This window comes from Syngnathoides biaculeatus, chromosome 9, assembly GCF_019802595.1.
Source record: "Syngnathoides biaculeatus isolate LvHL_M chromosome 9, ASM1980259v1, whole genome shotgun sequence".
Taxonomy (NCBI): Eukaryota; Metazoa; Chordata; class Actinopteri; order Syngnathiformes; family Syngnathidae; genus Syngnathoides; species Syngnathoides biaculeatus.
The window spans coordinates 16,485,454-16,504,356 of NC_084648.1; the positions used below are offsets into that span (position 1 = coordinate 16,485,454).

The following is an 18,903-nucleotide window of genomic DNA, read 5'->3' on the forward strand; positions in this document are numbered from 1 at the left end:
TATGGATTTTTTTTTTCTATACACACCCACTCAGCAGAACGGAGGAACGCCGCAATGATCTGCGATGCTGCAAATGATAGACGCAGCACTGCCACAGTTTCCATTAAGCTCCAAATTAAAGCAGGCACATCAAAGGGTGTGTGAAAAGGCAGCGTGGAGATGTGACAGGGCAAAGGGGGAACGAAAATGAGCGATGGGAGCTAAAAGAAGAGTCTGATTTACGCAATCCCCCAAACGATGCAGAATCTAATCCAAATCAATATGTGTGAGGGATAAGGGTGTTGTTACAATGCTGGTGTGGAACTTATTAGCCAAAGATGAAAGCGTCAAAGTGGCCAGCGAGATTAATTTACTGTACGTCTCTTAGAGCCCACGCGGAAAAAAATAATTGACGCCGCTCATGTACATTTTTTCGCAGACATTTGAACTGGGTTGCGTTTCTCAAGCTGAAGTTTGGACGGCACCTGACTGACAGCTCAAAAGAGTTTTTTTTTTTTTTCCAGCAGCCAAAGCAAATAAATTAATTACAATAACATCAATGAAATCACTTGACAAGATTTTGACAGCAGCTACAACGTACTCCGGTTTGTCTAGACACTAGTACATCCAGTTCCATTTCATGTACTCTCAATCCAAAATCTGCTGTCAGTATCCGACGGGGCTTTATCTACGGAAGAGACCGCTGGGGATCATATTGTCTCTGGAGATAATCGCTATTTATTTTGCTGTCCAGGGTGGAAAATTTGCAAGCAATCCCCCCGAGGGGTTTCTGCGAGTGTTTTTTCACGTGGAGATATTGAAGTATGATTGGTGAACGGAACGGTCTTGGCGTGATGCTGTCTGCTTAAGTCCCGAAGCTTGCCCGTGAGCTGTTCAAACAACACCCGGGGAGCTGTGTAGCGCTCTCTTAAGTGTCTCTCACCGCAATTTTTTTTTTCCTTTCGTAAACTAGATGAAGGGCAAAGAAGGGGTATCGGGCAGGAGAAGAGGAGTGCATGTGTGTGTCTGCCTGATTGCATCGCCACACAAGCGTGCCTTCAAAGCCTTCCCCTCCCTGCCGCCCAGTTTGACCAGATAAGGCCCCCCCAGTTCCCCACCCCCCCACACACTGCAGTTCAGCTAGGGGACAGGAAGACACACAGAGGGGTCAACAGTAGTGCCATCTGCTCCCTGTGTACAACAAATAGTGTACATAAACAAGCTGATGCACTTTCCAAACATATTGCTCTGATAGTTCTATGAGTTGCAGTATATACTGAAGCACATATGGTGCACCGCATCTAGCGTGTTTATTTGGCTGCTTGTACAGTGAAAGTTTTAGTATGACACTAATTGAGTCAGTGTGCTAGCGCGATTTGGCTGGATTTAAATAACGTGGTTCAAGTGACGTAAATCGCATTTCTTTTTAATCTCCAGTGGCACTACTGTGTTCCCCCGCTTTCTTTGACTACTGCTACATAGTAGGTTTTCTGTTTTCAAGTGATCAACTTGTCGTCTTCTTCTTTTCCTTTCGGCTTGTCCCGTGAGGGGTCGCCACAGCGTGTCATCATTTTCCATCTAAGCCTATCTTGTGCATCTTTGTCTCTAACACCCTCAGTCTTCTTGTCCTCCCTCACAACATCCATCAACCTTTTCTTTGGTCTTCCTCTCTCTCGCTCTTTTGCCTGGCAGCTCCATCCTCAGCACCCTTCTACCAATATACTCCCTCTCTCCCCTCTGAACATGTCCAAACCATCGAAGTCTGCCCTCTCTCACCTTGTCTCCAAAACATCCAACTTTGGCTGTCCCTCTAATGATCTCATTTCTAATCCTATCCAACCTGCTCACTCAGAGCGAGAACCTCGACGTCTTCATTTCTGCCACCTCCAGTTCAGATTCCTGGTGTTCCTTCAGCGGCACCGTCTCTAATCCGTACATCATGGCGGGCCTCACCACTGTTTTAAAAACTTTGCCCTTCATCCTAGCGGATACTCTTCTGTCACATAGAACACCAGACACCTTCCGCCAAGTGTTCCACCCCGCTTGGACCCGTTTCTTCACTTCCTTACCACACTCTCCACTGCTCTGTATTGTTGACCCCAAGTATTTGAAGTCATCCACCCTCGCTATCTCTTCTCACGGGACCTTCACTCCTCCTCCTCCGCCCCTCACGTTCATGCACACATATGCTGTTTTACTTCGGCTAATCTTCATTAAGTGATCAACTTGTCGATGATGGAAAAACCTGCTTTGTCAAGAGAAATCTGTAATGCTCGAGCATGTGAGAAAGGAGAGCCACAGTGGCCAATGCACTTTTCAGACATTCATTGGACACCAGGAGAAACAAATTTTGTGTGAGTTCAAATATGGTACAATGTATTTAAACTTTATGTTTTAATTAGGTTCAGAGTATGGGAGGGGTCTAAACTACTACTTGGAATGTAATCGCCCTCGACAAACAGGCAATCACACTGTCTTCAGATCGGAATCTGGCTTGTTCCCAAAGTGGATAAAAATCTAATACATACTGGATCTCTTCCAATGCTAAATAATTTTAAGTACACTGATTAGTTGCGTAGACGAGAACGTGGGGGTCAGTGTCTAGTGTGACGCATACAATACTCGTTAAACTGCAACAATTTCTTTTAACACGACGTGAGATGAACTTAACCGACTTAAACTAGAGCCTGGTTGTGGCATTCAGACCTACGCGTACAGAGGCCAACTCGCATCCATGGTATGCCTCTGATACTAGTCGAAATATGGGAAATTCGTGGGTTGACTTGAATCACCCATTCGGTTTCAACTGGTGCGGAGCAAGGTGGGCAAGACCCACAGCTTCCACTGTTGTTACAGTCTGCAAATTTGAAATGTCACAACTATGAAAAAAAAAAAAAACCTCACCCTAACCCTCTCGTTGTTGGTTACTGTGCATGTCAGAATGCAACTTCATCCACAAGTCATAGTTCTAAAACCAAAAGACATTTTTCAGAAAATCACCCCCCCCCCACCCTACTTCACATCCCCACAACACAGAAAACTTCACACTCTGGCAACCTTTGACTTCTTTGGCCAACCTCTTAGATGACACATCAAGCCATGTCAGCACCTGCTGCAGTGGTTGTATCGGATTGCACGCAGGCAGCCACGCTAGAGCCTCGAGGCGGCTCACGAAGGCAGCATTTTATCTTCTTTTGCTGGTTGTTTTTGACATCTTAATGTCTTTGGCTGTTTTTTTTTTTTTATTTCTCTGGGTCACGACTATAATGTACTCCACATGCCTGTTGCTAACTCATCATCAAGCCATTAGGGTGGAGCTACCGGTATGTGCCTAAGTAGCTGAATTGTTTCCAGTTTGTTGTTAAAATGCCACCACAGAATGTTTTCATAATGACTTTGCCTGGAAAGGTGTTTTCCCTTTTTTACCTGAGGGAGTTTGCTTCTAGACAGGGAGGGTAATGCACAATCAGTTATCAACCACAAAAAGACAAGTAGAGTACATCTGGAGTTCTGACAATCTAATGAATGAACTCTTTACTTGCCAAGACAACAAAGGAGGTAGCTCGATACAGGCACCACGCTCTGTCATGAAACCGAATAACAAAGTGATGAGTCAGTTTCGAGGCAAACACGGGCTGCAGTAAGAGTCTACAGTGACTGAGGCTGCCATGTGGGGGCTTGTCAGCAAGCCAAAGATAACAAAATCATCTTAGCAGAAGAGAGAAAGAGAAAATTTAGTCCTAATCCCTAGTCAAACAAACCTGAGATGGATGCCTATCAGACGATAATGTTTGAGGACCGAGTACGATCATGTGGCTGCGGCGGAACAGTCATCTTTTGGGGTGAGGCTTTGGCGTACTTTGTTTGGTGGAAGAACTCCATTTTGTATTAGAGCTGATGGAAAACAAATGGGCTGAGCATGTCTGCTCAAATTTGAGGAACTCCCTAATCCAAATCCAGAACCTTCAGTAGTCAAGAGTCAAGTTTACCTCAGAAAGCCTCCAATATGCTTTGGTGTGGTGAGATAATAACAAGGGAAATTGGAAGTTCCCGATCCGTCTTCTGGCACGGGCATGTGAAAGCCGCAAAGATGACAAGGCAATATTATATACCCCACCACAAGGTGCACAAGGTCAGGCACATTGACTGGAGCTAATCATATCACTGTAACAGAGACTGGGAGAGGAAGCAGATCAAAGGGGAGAAACTGGAAGACCACATACAGAACAGAACAATGATGCTCTTTCATTGAGGCTCAATGACAATGAAAAGAAAGACGACGGATTAAGGTGAACCGTCAACGCAGTTTTTGGTAGTACCATCCTGAGAGATGATGCAAATAAACTGAAGAAAGTATTTGAACGGAAATGAATCAGCAGGTAGTCACAATGTCACAAACGTACCAAGCTTGTTGACAACAGTGCACATGATTAAAGAGTTCGGCTTTTAACTGAGGAGAATTGCAGCCCGAACTTGAAATGGCATTTTTGTAATCATTGCTAATCTCTGAAACATAAACAGAGAGAACGCATCCAACATGGTCGTTCTCCGGCCAAAGGGTGGCGCCCTCCTGTGATGAGGGAGAAGGCGACACCGAATGCACTCCCAAACAACCGACTGAGGGAAAGATGGAACGCCTTCTCGCTATCAATTCAAATCTTCTGCGTCAAGATGCTCACGTTCCAGCGCACGTAGCACAACATGCGAGATGGAGCGGGTATCTCTGCTTGCAATCTGTTTTATTAAATTTGCTTGTTTTCGGAGTGCTTCTGAGAACGTGTGTGTGTGTGTCTGTTTAGTACTGAAATGGATGCATTTGTCCATCGCTGTTCTGTTGGGTCAATCAGGTTACACATCAGGGTGAGACTTAGCACGTGAAACTGCTTCATCCAAAACAACTCTGAACCTACCACAATGTTTTTTTTTAAAAAAAAAATGTATTTAGTGTCACATAGCGCAATCCTTGTGAGGATATGCACCTCATCCTTCCGCCATCTCGGTGTTCGTGTTGCACGATGGAAGCAGTTGTGGTGAATCGTCAGGGCAAGATTTTCTCTGTGGCCCTAATCTATATTAGAAGCACTGACCTAAAATTACAACCTGAATTCTAATATCTGTTCCATGAAATTGTATTCATCCACTCCCAAGAGAGCGTTGACTTTATTCTGTAGTGTTTCTGTTGGCTACGCGGCTTCCAGCATGCGTATCTGGATGTTTCCAGTCCTTCAGTAGTCAGTAGTGCTGGCAGACGTAACAAACTATAAACAGCTGGCCCTCGATGACGTCAGGATTTTTCCATCGCTTGATTGGTTGGTCAAAGAAAATTTGTCCCAGACAACTTCAACTACAAAGACATCTTTTAAAACAATTCATAATCTACATCTACGATGAACATGAGATACGTTTTATTCACCTTTTTATTGTCATGTTATTAAATGAATAATGATTCTAAGCTCCTCCACATGACATGCATGGCACAGTTGCAGGCTGTTATTTTGTGTTTTTATATTTTTGATTACCGTACTTCCCGGCCTACGGAGCGCACCTGGTTACAAGCCTCACCCAGTACATTTGTAAAGGAAATACCATTTGGTACGTACATACGCCGCAGCTGTGTAAAAGACGCAAGTGCCCACATTGAAACACGAGATATTTACAAACAAAGACGGTACACAGAACGAGTTTAATCCTAGTGCGGCGCTAACACTAGTGCCTCGCTAGAGCTAGTGCTAATGCTAGCGCTAACACTAAAGTTAACAGGGCTGGTTAAAATAAAACTTACCTGTAAAGATCACTGACACACACCAGTAACACAGCAGCAACACGCGAGCACAGCTAACGCTAGCGCAGCACTAACAGGGCCGGTAAATGTCACTTCCTCTGCACATATACTCCACCTGTTTCATTCTTACTTTTTCCGCTCAAGTGCCCCCTTGCGGCCGTTAGAAAAAAAACGCACAGATTAGCCGCATCACTGCATAAACCGCAGGGTTGAAAGCGTGTGAAAAAAGTCGCGGCTTGTAGGTCGGAAATTACTGTATTTTTATAATTGCGATGCGATAGTTGTGATATTAATAAGTAGGCTTTATTGGGTAAATCAACAATGAAGGCCCAAGGAGGAAACGCACAGCCAGTTGCTGAAAAATAAGATACCAGTACCGGAAGTGAATAAAAGCGTAATGGTTAGTGACCGAAATAACAGAAGCACTGCTCGGTACGTTGTGGTGCATTTCTAGACATTAAGCGTAATGTATTGGACCTTATTTTGTAGTGGATTGGGAAGCTGAGTGGGTGAAAATACGGGGTGAAATCAAAACAAACACATTTGCTGATTAATTAAATATGGATCTTAGCACTGAATCAGATGGGAACGGTTGTCGATTTTGGCACGGTCAGGTATCGCTCTGCATGACGGAAACGCTGTCTTAAGACCGAGGCGAGAGCAGCTGACACACGGCTGTGCTCTAACCATTCACCGCGTTACAGGCTAAAGCTACTTTTTTTTTTTTTTTTTGTCCGTGGGTGGGGGGCATTTGAAAAGATAAGGCCAGTGAGCTAATGCAGACATACTGCCGTAATCCATTTTTTTTTAACCCCCACTCCAACAGCTTCCCTGCGCTTCTGCCGCATATTGTGACAGATTAGGGCAGATCACCAAGGATTACCCCGACCAGACACAGCCTCAACAGGCCGTGGACACCCACTTATTTCACCCCCTAACTCGAAAGGAGGTAAAAGGAGATGCATTTGAATTTCAAATTGAATAGACAAACATATTGACAGTCAAGAGTCGGAAGGTGTGACATGTACCAAAGTATATCTTCACGTGCTCCGTGGAGCCACAAAGGTTGGTTCACCTCCCAGTCTTTTGGGACGTTGCTGCAGAGTGAATATAGGTCAGACCTTGTTTTCGGTGCGATCTCCCTTTGATTGCGAGATAAAAAGGTGCCTACATCCTGCTGCTAATGATCATTTCTTTAAATAAAAAAAAAAAAACAGGGTCAGCACTCCGTAGCCATTGCCAAGTATCAGAGAGAGAGAAATCATTAACTGTATGTCTTTGTTCTGTTCTCAAAATCATCTCCAATTTAGCACAGTCTACTGGTCGCTTGTGGTACAACACGTCTTTCGGGGGTGGGGTGAGGGTTTGGGGGAGGGGGGGGGACTGTTCAGTCTAGGGGGTTTAATCTCGCGGATTTGATGCGAGCGTGAGATAAATTGATTGTGATGGCTTGCCACTCTCAAATGTTGCTTTTGATCATTTTTAAAAGGGAAACTTTTTTTTTTTTTTTTTTTTACATTTGAAATTCATTTAAAAAGGACAGAAACTTTTGTTCCAACTTTCACAGAGTTGATCAAATCAGATCCAGGGAGGGTATTTGACGCAAATCCATCACACATGAATAAATCAGCAACAGCCTTCATCTTTTTTCAGATTTTTGATCAAATACAGTACATACCGATTGTGTATACATTTTTTTTTTTTTTTTTTTGCAACAGAAACATGATGGAAACCGACATCACAATCAATTCCTGGGCTGGATGGTCAACAACTAAAACTTTTCAACCTCGTCCATTATGGCAATCGAAAATTAAATAAAGAAAAAAAAATCCTTTAATGCTTGCCGAGGTGACGCCTTGCTGATGTACAGTATGGCGTCTCTTCCCCTTGACATCGAGCAAGACGTTTTGTGCGACTCTGGATACATATTTGCCCAAAATTTTGGTATATGACTGGGCCTCGAAGGTCCCGCTGCATTGACAATCTGTAATTACCATTTATGATCATATTTTGGTCATCAAATCATACTTTTCGTGCTTAACTGCACCTCTCCATAGCTTACATTACTTTTCATAAATAAGAAGTGGGTTTTTTTTTATTATTATTGCAGTTTTCTGAAGATTTATAGTCTGTAGATGACCTGTTCTGAACTGATTTATTTGCACAAAGAAGCCCCTACGCACTTTTTCATTTGCGCGTGAAAGCCTCGGAGGTAAAGTGTGTGTCTGTGTGTGTGTGTGTGTGTGTGTGTGAGGGGGAGTGATGGAGCAGGTGTACAAGAGAAAGGGCGGTGTGCGTATTTATGCATGCTAGCGGGGGCGGGGTGGGGTCGCAGACTGAGACCCCACCTGGACTCACAACAAGCGGGGACCCGGCTGGGGGGGATGCGGACTCTACATAACGCTCACTACAAAGGGGGTGAGGTGGGGCGAGGTGCACCGAGGGCATTGCAGCGCCAAAGTCCCATTGTTCTGTCCCCGTTTCATCTCTCCCACTCTCCAAATATTTGAAGGAACACTATGAATAACATGGCGGTATTGAGAATATTGCGCAGTGTATATTGTTGAAAGGAAGCAGTTTTGGGCTCTTCAAAGACACTCGCTTTGTTTTGTTTGGGTTTTGTTTGCTCCTGTATTGAATTGTGTACCGGGATTTCGTGGATATCTCATTGTTCCAGGATTTGGGATTGTTGGACAGCAAAAAGCGCCCACTGGCTCATTTATTTTTATTGCATCATGTGACTCATTGTAATTGCAGCCTGCTGGCTGGAACAACTCAAAGATAAGAACACCTGGTTCCAGTTTCTCACTGTCACTGCTGTTTTCGAGGGAGTTTTTTTGCCCATCATTCATGCTGAGTTAATACCTGAATGAACGGAGTCTTCGGTATGACTTGCGACATTTCAAGGTTATAATGGTCAAGCAACACAAGAAGGCATGCTCAGTTACTGCAGCACATGTTTTTTGATTTCTTTACATTTACAGCTGAAAATTGTATTTCATACAAACGTTGACTGTCATTATGACATTTCGAGGTTAAGGATAATATGCAACTAATGAGTTTGCATTGTCACGTAAGATGAGTTTGATATGATATTGAAGTGTTTTGGGGTAAATTTGGGGTTTAAACTCTTAATATGGGCCGTTCTAAATATTTTGGGGGAGCCATCAATTGTTTGCAGGTTATTATTAATTATGATTATTTGCACTCTTTGCTGTGGGACCTGGTCTCTACTGTACTGACTTTACTTCCCGTTTTTCATTAGTGTACCTTTGCGCTAGCGGGGGTAAGTGATGGACTTTGTGATGCTCCAAGTCACAGATAAATTTGTGCTATTTGAGCAGCTTGAGAATGGAATTCCATTCTATTCCATATATCGATTCCATTTGTGCTTAATGGCTCTCCATGTGGTTTGCTGGAGTCCTAAAGCTTTTGAAAATGGTTTTGTAACCCTTTCCAGATTGATAGATGTCAATTACTATATTTCTTTACTATTCTTGAATTTGTTTGGACCGTGTAATTTTGTTGCATAATTTTTAGTTAGGTTTTTTTTTTTTTGTCCAAATGGATTTTGTCAGACCGGTTCAGTTGAAGTGATTTCTTGATTGAACAGTTCTGGAAGTAATCAGACTTGGGTGTAAATTCATCCATCCATTTCCCGAGCCACTTATCCTCACGAGGGTCGCGGGATTGCCGGAACCAATCCCAGCTGTCATCTGGCGGGAAGCAGGGTAAAACCTGAACTGGTCGCACTCACAATCACACCTAGGGGCAATTTAGAGTCTCCAATTAATGTATGTTTTTGGGATGTGGGAGGAAAACGTAGTGCCCGGAGAAAACCTACGCAACGGGGAGAACATGGGGCCGGGATTTGAACCCGTGTCCTCAGAACTGTGAGGCCAACGCTCTACAGATGCCCCAACGTGCTGCCCTGTTATAAATCCATTCTATAGAACACAAACCCGCAGCTTGGAGTTCAGGCGGTAATCATGTCATCACAGGGGGAGGAGCATAAATCGCTGCATTTCAGCATCACATTATGGTCTTGTTTGATGGGCCTTTCCTGGGGACCCCAACTGTGATTGGGCCCTGAGGGTGCCCCGCGGCACAGCCCTGTTGCCCAGGTCTGAGTGACAGCTCTAATGAAGCCTGCCATCACAGGGCAAGGGACCACTTCGGAGCAGACGAGGCGGGAACTTCAATCGGCTTATCTGACGTCCAAGGAGTTTTGCTTTCGCAGCAGTGGTGAAGGGGGTGAAGAAAGAAAAGACAAAAAAAAAAAAAAAAGGAGGGGACCCCTACGGCAGAAAGGCAGCCTCAGTCTGTCTTTGAATACTTCTCCATTTACCGCATGTCACTTCTCTATGCGAAGAACAGAGATATTGGTGGAGGGGAGGGTGAATTTTTCATAAGCAAAAAGAAGAAACAGGAGTAAGATCCCACTCCTACGGGATTGGATCATATGAATGCAAAATTTGTCACATGAGAGGGTTCTGGCGGCTCGTTAACAATTATAGTTGTTTGTAGAACAAAGTTTGGGCGATATACAATCGCATGTGGAGGGTACTTTTGGCTGTGCATAAGCCGATCTCCGACCAGAAAACACCGTGAACATGAACTGGTCCAACCCCTAAAGGTTAGACAGTTAACTGATGAAAGCTCAAGTGTCATCCCTATAAACATTCTAAAATAGATATAGAAATGAAAAATACATATGACATTATTCCCTTCAATGTCTATACGAAAAAATAAATATGAGCGGACAGCGCGTCATACATGCGCAAAGTTGCGGAAGTCACCCCGGACATTCTCCATTGAAAATACGCTGTGGCCCCTGCTATGGGAGATGAACACCCCCCCCCCCCTTCTGTCACAGAAGCGAACATCTCACAATCGAGTGAAGCGTCCACGGCAATATTACCGGATTGTTTCGAGCCATATTTAGATGATATGCGGATCCCTTCTAACAAACAATGGACTCCAAGACAGTATGTATGAGCCAGGCCGGCCGAAGCCGTGCTCATCCGCGAGGCGCTAGTCCGCCTACCTACTATGAGACATGGAAGCTCGGCCGAAGCCGTGATTGGCCGATACGGGACTGACAGGCACATTTACACATTTAGCACCTCTGACTTACGGACGCGTTACATTCTGAAAGGATTACGTCCTTTCCCCCCAACTATTGTTTTTTTTCTAGTAGCTGTATACACACCTACCTGTCATTTGGAACCCACGAAGCTCTCGTCCCGTGCAGTCCATTTTTCACGACGAACTGGGTCTCTTGGAAACTTATGAAGGGTAAATCCATCCTCCCGAGTTTTCGAGCAATATCCAGCAATGGAACGAGCCGGCATTTTGGCTAACACGAAGGAACAAAGAGCTACCTTCCCGCAGGTAAAACTAATAGAAACAAACGAGTCCGCTTGAGTGCGCTACTGCCCTTAAAGTCACTTCCTGGTTCTTCTCCAAAACAAATCCCTCGAGAGGATTTTCATGGCGGGAGTTACAAAAAGCCATAAACGTCAAAATCATGTTTTGTGGTGAAAAAACGGATGGATCCATACCGGCTGGTGTTTTTTCATTAATAACATACTAAAAATCATGCATTTCATGGCAGTGACACTTGAAAATTTACTATATACTGTATTTTGATCTTCTCTTCTGGCCTTATGGATACTACAATGTGTAAGCACCTAATGATATGAAGCAAACTAAACAATCAAGACATTGTGTTAGTGTATACTTAATCAAATTCATACCATCTTAAACAACTCAAATGCAAACTTACAGAAACTAAAAGTGCCTTGCAAATGAAATCAGCCGACTTGAAGTCAGAAACACTCACAGTTGGTTCTTCAGAGTAAAAAAAATTCTTGGGTCCATTTGCTTGACTGCAATTACGCTGACTGAACAAATTAGCTTTAACTTGCTCACAAGATACCAGTTTCTCTTTCACACATGTTCCGAGGGCCGATTGGAGGCCCGCTGAAGAAGAGCCAAACCTCAGAAGACTCTTTGCCACTTTGTTCTATTATTCACCATATCTGGCTTCAGAACTTTCTGGCATCTCCGTGGGGCAGCATTCAAGATCCTGACGGGAAGACTCGTGCGCCGCTGAGAGCCTGTTTACACCCTGACTTGGATGTTACAGCCCACTGGTGTGCAACCGCTCCCTTCGCTTCCACGCGCATCATGAGTGGCATCAAAAATAAATCAAAAACAGACTTAACGCAAGTGCCGTTTGTCAATCGCGTGTTCTCTGGTGCGTTTTTGGAAACTTTTGACTAAATAAGGCGCTGACATATCTGTGGGCAGCCTTTCCTAAATCTGTGACTCACACAAACAAATAACTCAGCTGCACTTTTTGTTCTTCTCGTTGCGCATGTGTCCAACGGCCGTCACCAGTGTGACACGCTCAGAATGCCCATTTGTACGCGCATAAACAGTCGTTTGAAAGATAAAAGCAAACATGTTTGGTTTTTTTTTGTTTGTGTGTGTGTTTTTTTTAAGCTCGCCTCAGCTCCCCAAAGGCATTTAGAGCACTTTGGTAATAAGGCGCAGGGTTTAGCAGTAGCGGGGAAGAGCAGAGGATGCTTTGATGTACTCTTAGATGAACCGAAGTCTGTACAGCGATGTCTACAAAAATACACGCAGCTAGACTAGACGGGACCCTCTCAGCTGGCCTGTCCTCTCCGGTCCCAAGCCAGCATGAAAGACAGCAGCGGGAGGGCTTGTATGGACCTTGTTGACAGCCGCACATAAACATTCCCCCCGCAGAAACGCCAACCGGGGACACTGATTTTTTTTTCCTGATCGTGTCTTTCCGAAGTCAGAAATTTCCCTCAACGCAACCCAAACTAAACTTTTTAAAGATTATGCTTTGATACACTGCTCGGCTTTAAAGAGAATCCGCAAGAAGGCAACACTCTGAAAAACAAACGCTGCACAAGTGACATGACAACATGTCAGTGTACGATTGGAGATTCTCGAGCGTATTTTTTTTTTTTTTTTTAATGTTGTTGTTTTCAGGGGTTACTTTCATTGCAAATGTTGCTTTTTGTATTTCAACTGTAGCTTTCGGTACAACAACAAAATTACTTCACGCGTTATATATCTGAATTTATAAAAATGTATGTGAAGTCGAAAGGGAAAGAAAACACTGATTGAAATGTGAATATCAAGACGTTCTGAACTAGGATCAAGACTCTGGCCTTCCTGTGTGGAATTTGCATGTTCTTGTTCTTGTACAGTTTTTCTCTGGGAGCTCCAACTTCCTCCTGCATTCAAAATACAGGTACATGTTAACTTCAGTGAAAACTAAACTGAACTGAAAATTGTCAATAGGTGTGAATGACTGAATGGTTGTTTTTCCATTGTATACTTAAAGCCCAAGTGGCATTCCTATAAACATTGTAAAATAGATATTGTGATGAAAAATACATATAACATTATTCACTTCAATGTCTATACGAGAGCGAGTCATCCATGCGCAAAGTTGCGTAAGTATCATTCGACATCCAAGTGGTCCCCATATTGGCTGCGTCTCCTGCCCGTGACGTCACCACGGACATTCGCCACTGAAAACACGCTGTGGCCCCCACTATGGGAGACGAAAACGCTTCTTCTGACACGGAAGTTCTTTTCGAAGAAGAGAACATCTCACAACCGAGTGAAGTGACCAGGTGAATATTACCCTATTGTTTCGAGCCATATTTAGATGATATGCGGATCACGGCCAAACCCCCTCCCCACCCGGTCCAGCTCCATGCAGCAGTGATAAAAACAACGGCGCCCACGAATGACGATGACGCCGTAGCCAAACCGCCTCCCTGTCTGAGCCACTTCTGCGGCATAGATGAGCCACCGCAGCCCGGCACCGCGACGAGCCACCCGGGCTGACAAGGCCGGCGGCCGGCTCGTCCTTGTCGACAAGGCCGGTGGCAATTCACAAGGCTGGCTAGGCCTTGTCGACAAGGCCTGCTGAGGTCGTCCTTCAGCGGCTGCTGCACGGAAGCTTTCCGATGCGCACAGACACATTTAGCACCCCTGACTTACAGATGACGCCCCCCCCCCCAAAAAAAAAAAAAAAACTGTTTTTTTTTAGTACCTGTATACACACCGACCTATCATTTGGAACCCACGAAGCTCTTGTCTTTTGCACCCATGCAATCCATTTTTCACGACGAACCAGATCTTTTGGAAAAGTATGAAGAGCGAATCCATCCCCCCCCCAGTGTTCGAGCAATATCCAGCAATACAATAAGCCGACATTTTGGCTAACACGAAGGAACAACGAGCTACCTTCAAGCAGGTAAAACTAGTACAAACAGACGAGACCGCTTGAGTGCGCTACAGCCCTGTGCGTCACTTCCTGCTTCTTCTCCAAAACAAATCCCTCGAGAGGATTTTCATGCCGGGAGTTACAGAAAGCCATATACGTCAAAATCTTGTTTTGTGGTGAAAAAACGGCTGGGTCCATACCGGCTGCGTTTTTTTCAGCAATAACATACTCAAAATTATGCATTTCATGACAGTGGACTTTTAACCTGTGATTGACTGACCAGAAATTCAAAGTATCACTGCCTCTTGTCCAAAGTCAGCTGCATAAGCTACAGTTCACTCGCAGCTTAAACAAGTACAAGAGGTATAAATGGATGGATGTTGTGTCTTTTACGCTTTGCCTCTTTCAGTGTTTCTCCAACGTATGAATTATCTCATCCAAACAAACTATGGAATTCCAGATTGGCCGTGCAGAGCCGGCACGTAAAGCAGTTGGTGAGGGGATGCTGACCTCTACTGGCCAGCCAAGTGATGCTTCAGAACCAAAAAGGACCACAATACATACACTTTATGCACTTTGATATCAAAGTTCTCTGAATACAATCCATCCAACCATTTTCTGAGCCACTTATCCTCACAATGGTCGCGGGAGTCCCAGTTGTCATCGGGCAGGAGTGAGGGTACACCCTGAACTGGTTGCCAGACAATTGCAAGACACATGGAGACAGACAACAGTCACACTCACAATGAGACCGAGGGGCAATTTAGAGTCTCCAATTAATGCATGTTTCAGGATGTGAAAGGAAACTGGAGTGCCCGGAAAAAAACAAAAAACAAAAACACGGGGAGAACACGGAAACCCCACACAGGCAGGGCTGAGATTTGAACCCCGGTCCTTGGAACTGTGAGGCCAACGCTCTATAGCTCCGCCACAATGTACATATAGCCATCTTCTACCGCCCTATGAATTATCTATGTATTAACTATTAATAAATAATAAAAAGTTCAGAGAGCTATGGTCTATTAGAAGAGAAATGAAGGCGCGCGACTCAGCAGCTGATCACATGCACGTTTCATCAATATCAGCGTCTTGCCCGATACAATTATCGCAACGCCACCCTCACCCGCCACTTCAAACGGAAGATTATTCCGCATACTTCCACACTTTGTTGCATCTTCTCCATCAACACACACATCCTCAACTGCAGCATACAAAGTAATGATATATACATACTTGTATGAATATTTAATGATACTGTGTATATATATATATATATATATATGGCTCTTGTACTTTCTAAAAAGACAATCATGTCAGATGTAATACATAAACTTCAAATATATTTATCAATCCACAAAGAACATAAATATTTGAGAAAACTATGCTTCTCTACCCACCTTCTTTTTATAGGAGCCGAATGCTTTTGTTTCACATTGGCATTCTTTAATCAAAATATCCCCAGAATCAATAATTATACCACAATTCTTACCCTCTTTTTTAGAACCTCACTAAAATGATCCTCTTCTACGGGTACGGGCCTGTCTCATTGAAATCAGCCACCGTTGATCACGCCATCCACTATTTGGAGATGCACTGCCCCACTGTATGCAACAGCTCTCGTTACCATGACAACTCGTGGCAAAAGTAGAGGCTTCCAATAAAGCGGGTGGGCCCAGAGTGTGAAGAAAAGACCAAGCCGGAAAATTAAACAGTAACACAATCAGTTGCTCAATGCAACGAGGTGTGTAGAAACAAATCAAACACCCCAGCCACCCCAGGACTGTATTCTTTATAAAATATCGTACAGTGTGCTATCTTTGCAAACTTGCTTTTTACAGCTACTTTACGGCTATTTGGAGGCGACAACTATGTTGTAACTTGACTATGTATAGACATACACAAGGAAGAGTCCACGTTGTTAATAAAGAAATGTTTTTGTAAATATTAAATGTTACCACTACCTGCGATTCATTTTCAGAAAACTACTCGAGTGAATTTCTTTAGCGCTATTGCATGACCACAAGGTGGCAGCATAATCACAAATTCCTGAAAATTGGAAATTCCGTTCTTTCACGCTATCAAGGCCAAATAAATAGCATTACCTAGGTAATGCTCAAATCCGTTGCTGTAATTATCTTATCAGAATAAAAATGCTTGCTTTAAATAAGTGGAGTGTGCTATATTACAGAAACCAATGCAGCCTGCCTCAGACAGCTCAGGGCCAATGCGCCGCATAAATTTGACATCCTGTCTGAAATTCAAAGAAGAGTCAGTCACCCCCTGCTTGTGATGCTAATATATTGATAAGATGCTGATTTGCTAAATTTTGTCGTGTCCCAACGAATGAAGAAACGCCCAAAAATGTGGGGAAATGTGAACTGTAACCAGCTTGCCTTCGCATATCGATCGAATCCAGCGTTTCTCACACACTCCTCTGTGGGAGTATTGATGACTCAGCAGTCTGGCTGGCCGCACTTCTTTGCTCTGTACAGGGACAAGCATAGGAAGTGGGATAAATGTTCAGAGATCATATCCAAACCGTGATGCACATCCAGACAGATGTGTTTTGAGACTGTGAACACCGCCCGCTCCCCCGTTTACATCGGCATTGCCACTGAATTACAGCAGCTGCTATTTGGTGACAGGGCACTCCAGAATGAGTGACATTTGCAAATTACTCCCCCCTCCGCCACCGCCTGAATCGCAAAGGGGTTATTGATTATAGTAATGGCAAAAATCTTGGAAGATTTGCGAGGGCAGAGTAAGAAAGAAAAAAAAAACATATGGTCATCAATCAGACTGATTCAAAGTAATGATGCAAATGCAAAGGCGCTTCTTTCCATCCTCAATAATCTCTACTGAGAAGAAGAAAACTGTATTCTAGGTTGATCTTGATCCTTTAAAAAAAAGGAATTATCGTGATAGGATTAACCATGGGATTTATCTTTTGCCAGATGTGATCTATTAATAGTTGTCTCTCATTTTAAAGAAAAAAATTGTTTTTTCACAATTTAAAACCGTTTTAATAGGTGTCTTGAAAACATTTCTGACAGGTGTTATTAAAAACACCCCAAATTTGTTACAATGACCATTGGGACTAGAGCCCTATAAGATGCGACTTGAGTAGCTTCTACTATTTACTGCCCCATAGTCTTACCAGCCCACAGTGTTGTGGAAAAACTGATAATAAGCACATTTTTACTCAAGAATACACATTATATGGAGGAGATTCTAATGTTATGGGTTGTTTTCACTGACATTGCATTTTTTGCTGAATTACCCATAAACCACTGTGCGCCGCCATTTAACCTCTCAACCTAACGCCTACTAGTGTGGAATGCTCTCATTACTGTTGGTGTTTTTGTGTTTCACGGGCATCTCGGGACTCAAGTACACAATAGAGGACTTGCTAACCATCAGAGTCTTCTTCTGACTTTTCTTGACTGACAACTCTCGCCAATTCGCTGAAGCTTTTTCAAGAGTTGCTAGTTGGCTCGCTCTTCAAAGCCTCGTGACGAAGAGGCTCGCGATCCGGGATACGAGTCTGACTTCGAAAGCGGGGACATCGTCTAAGCGCTTCCGAAAAAAGACTCTGGACGTTCTGCGGGTCTGTGCTTTACGGAGACTTGGCTTTGTGGACGGGTTCCCGACGCTGCTATCACGCTGCTCGGTCTCAACCTCCATCGTGCTGATCGTGTCGCCGAGCTAATAAGCTTAATCGATACTCTTTTCAGAAGGCCAACATTACAGTTAAGATCCTTTTTTGTTAGTCACTTGAAAGATTCAAGATTTTGTGAGGTAGTGGATTTGTTTATATTCTTTTGTTTTTCTGCCATTGTCATCAAATTTTAAACAAATAAACATTTCGCCTTGGTTGTGGTGTAATAATATCCAGGTTTCACTTTTTGAAAAAAAAAAAAAAGGAATAAATAGTTCGCCTCGATATTAAAAAAAATAATATTCCACCACCTATCATTTTCCATGATAGCATACAGGTAAGTGCCCATATATATTTTTTTTTTAATATGTTTTACATTTTTTAGAGTTGGGTTGTGGTAGCTAACGAAAATTGCTACAGTGTGTGCTGAGCTCTGTTACGTTCGTGCACGATTCCTCATTGATATAAAAGCATATTCCACCGCCGTTCGTTTTCCATGTTAGCATACAGGTAAGTGCTCCTCCTTCGTGATTTCTGTCACGTAGAGAAAAGATCAATACTGTGCCTTTGTTACGCAGTCCTTAGTCCCATGATGTGTGTATGCCAGGTAGCCTAATAGTCAGTCTGGGCTTGATGTGGGGACATAATGTCGTCCACCTTGCGTATGTATGAGTAACGGGAGCTCGGGGATCGAAAATGGCCGCCGTTCGAGGCAGCACAACGGGTGACGTCATGTTAAAACAACCCATTGTTTTCTGTGAAGTATGAACTATTTCTGATTAGTTGGTTGCTCTTAGTTTCATTACTAAAATGAGATGCTCGAAAGGCTCAAAAGACAACAATCGCCCAGTTTAAAAGTGCCATTTCCAAATAAAAGGCTAACATCCGGGCAAGAGTCTTGGTTTTGGTTACAAGTTTTATTTAATTAATTATTTACACTGATTTCTGGGAAGAACATGGCAACTTTTCGACATATAAAGTGGCTTAAAAGCCCTAAACCTTATTGGATTCTTGGGTTCATTTTTATTAATGTAACACTTTATCCAATGATAGTCTATTTTGACATGAACGTATTTGCACATTTTTAGTCCCATACCAAAGTGGATAAAAAGCAGGTTTGGGAGAGGATGAAGGTAAGTAGTAAAATGTAGGTCAGGAAAGAAAAAAAAAAATCCCAAAAATTATACAAGAAAAATTAAAAGT

The 18,903-nt window shown here is 43.4% G+C and overlaps 1 long non-coding RNA gene across 1 annotated transcript in view; it reads right to left on the reverse strand.

Annotated features, from left to right (window-relative positions):
* LOC133505554 (uncharacterized) overlaps window positions 1-18,903 on the reverse strand; it is an 81,725-nt gene that overhangs the window by 46,563 nt on the left and 16,259 nt on the right. The gene's annotated exons all lie outside the window — the stretch shown is intronic.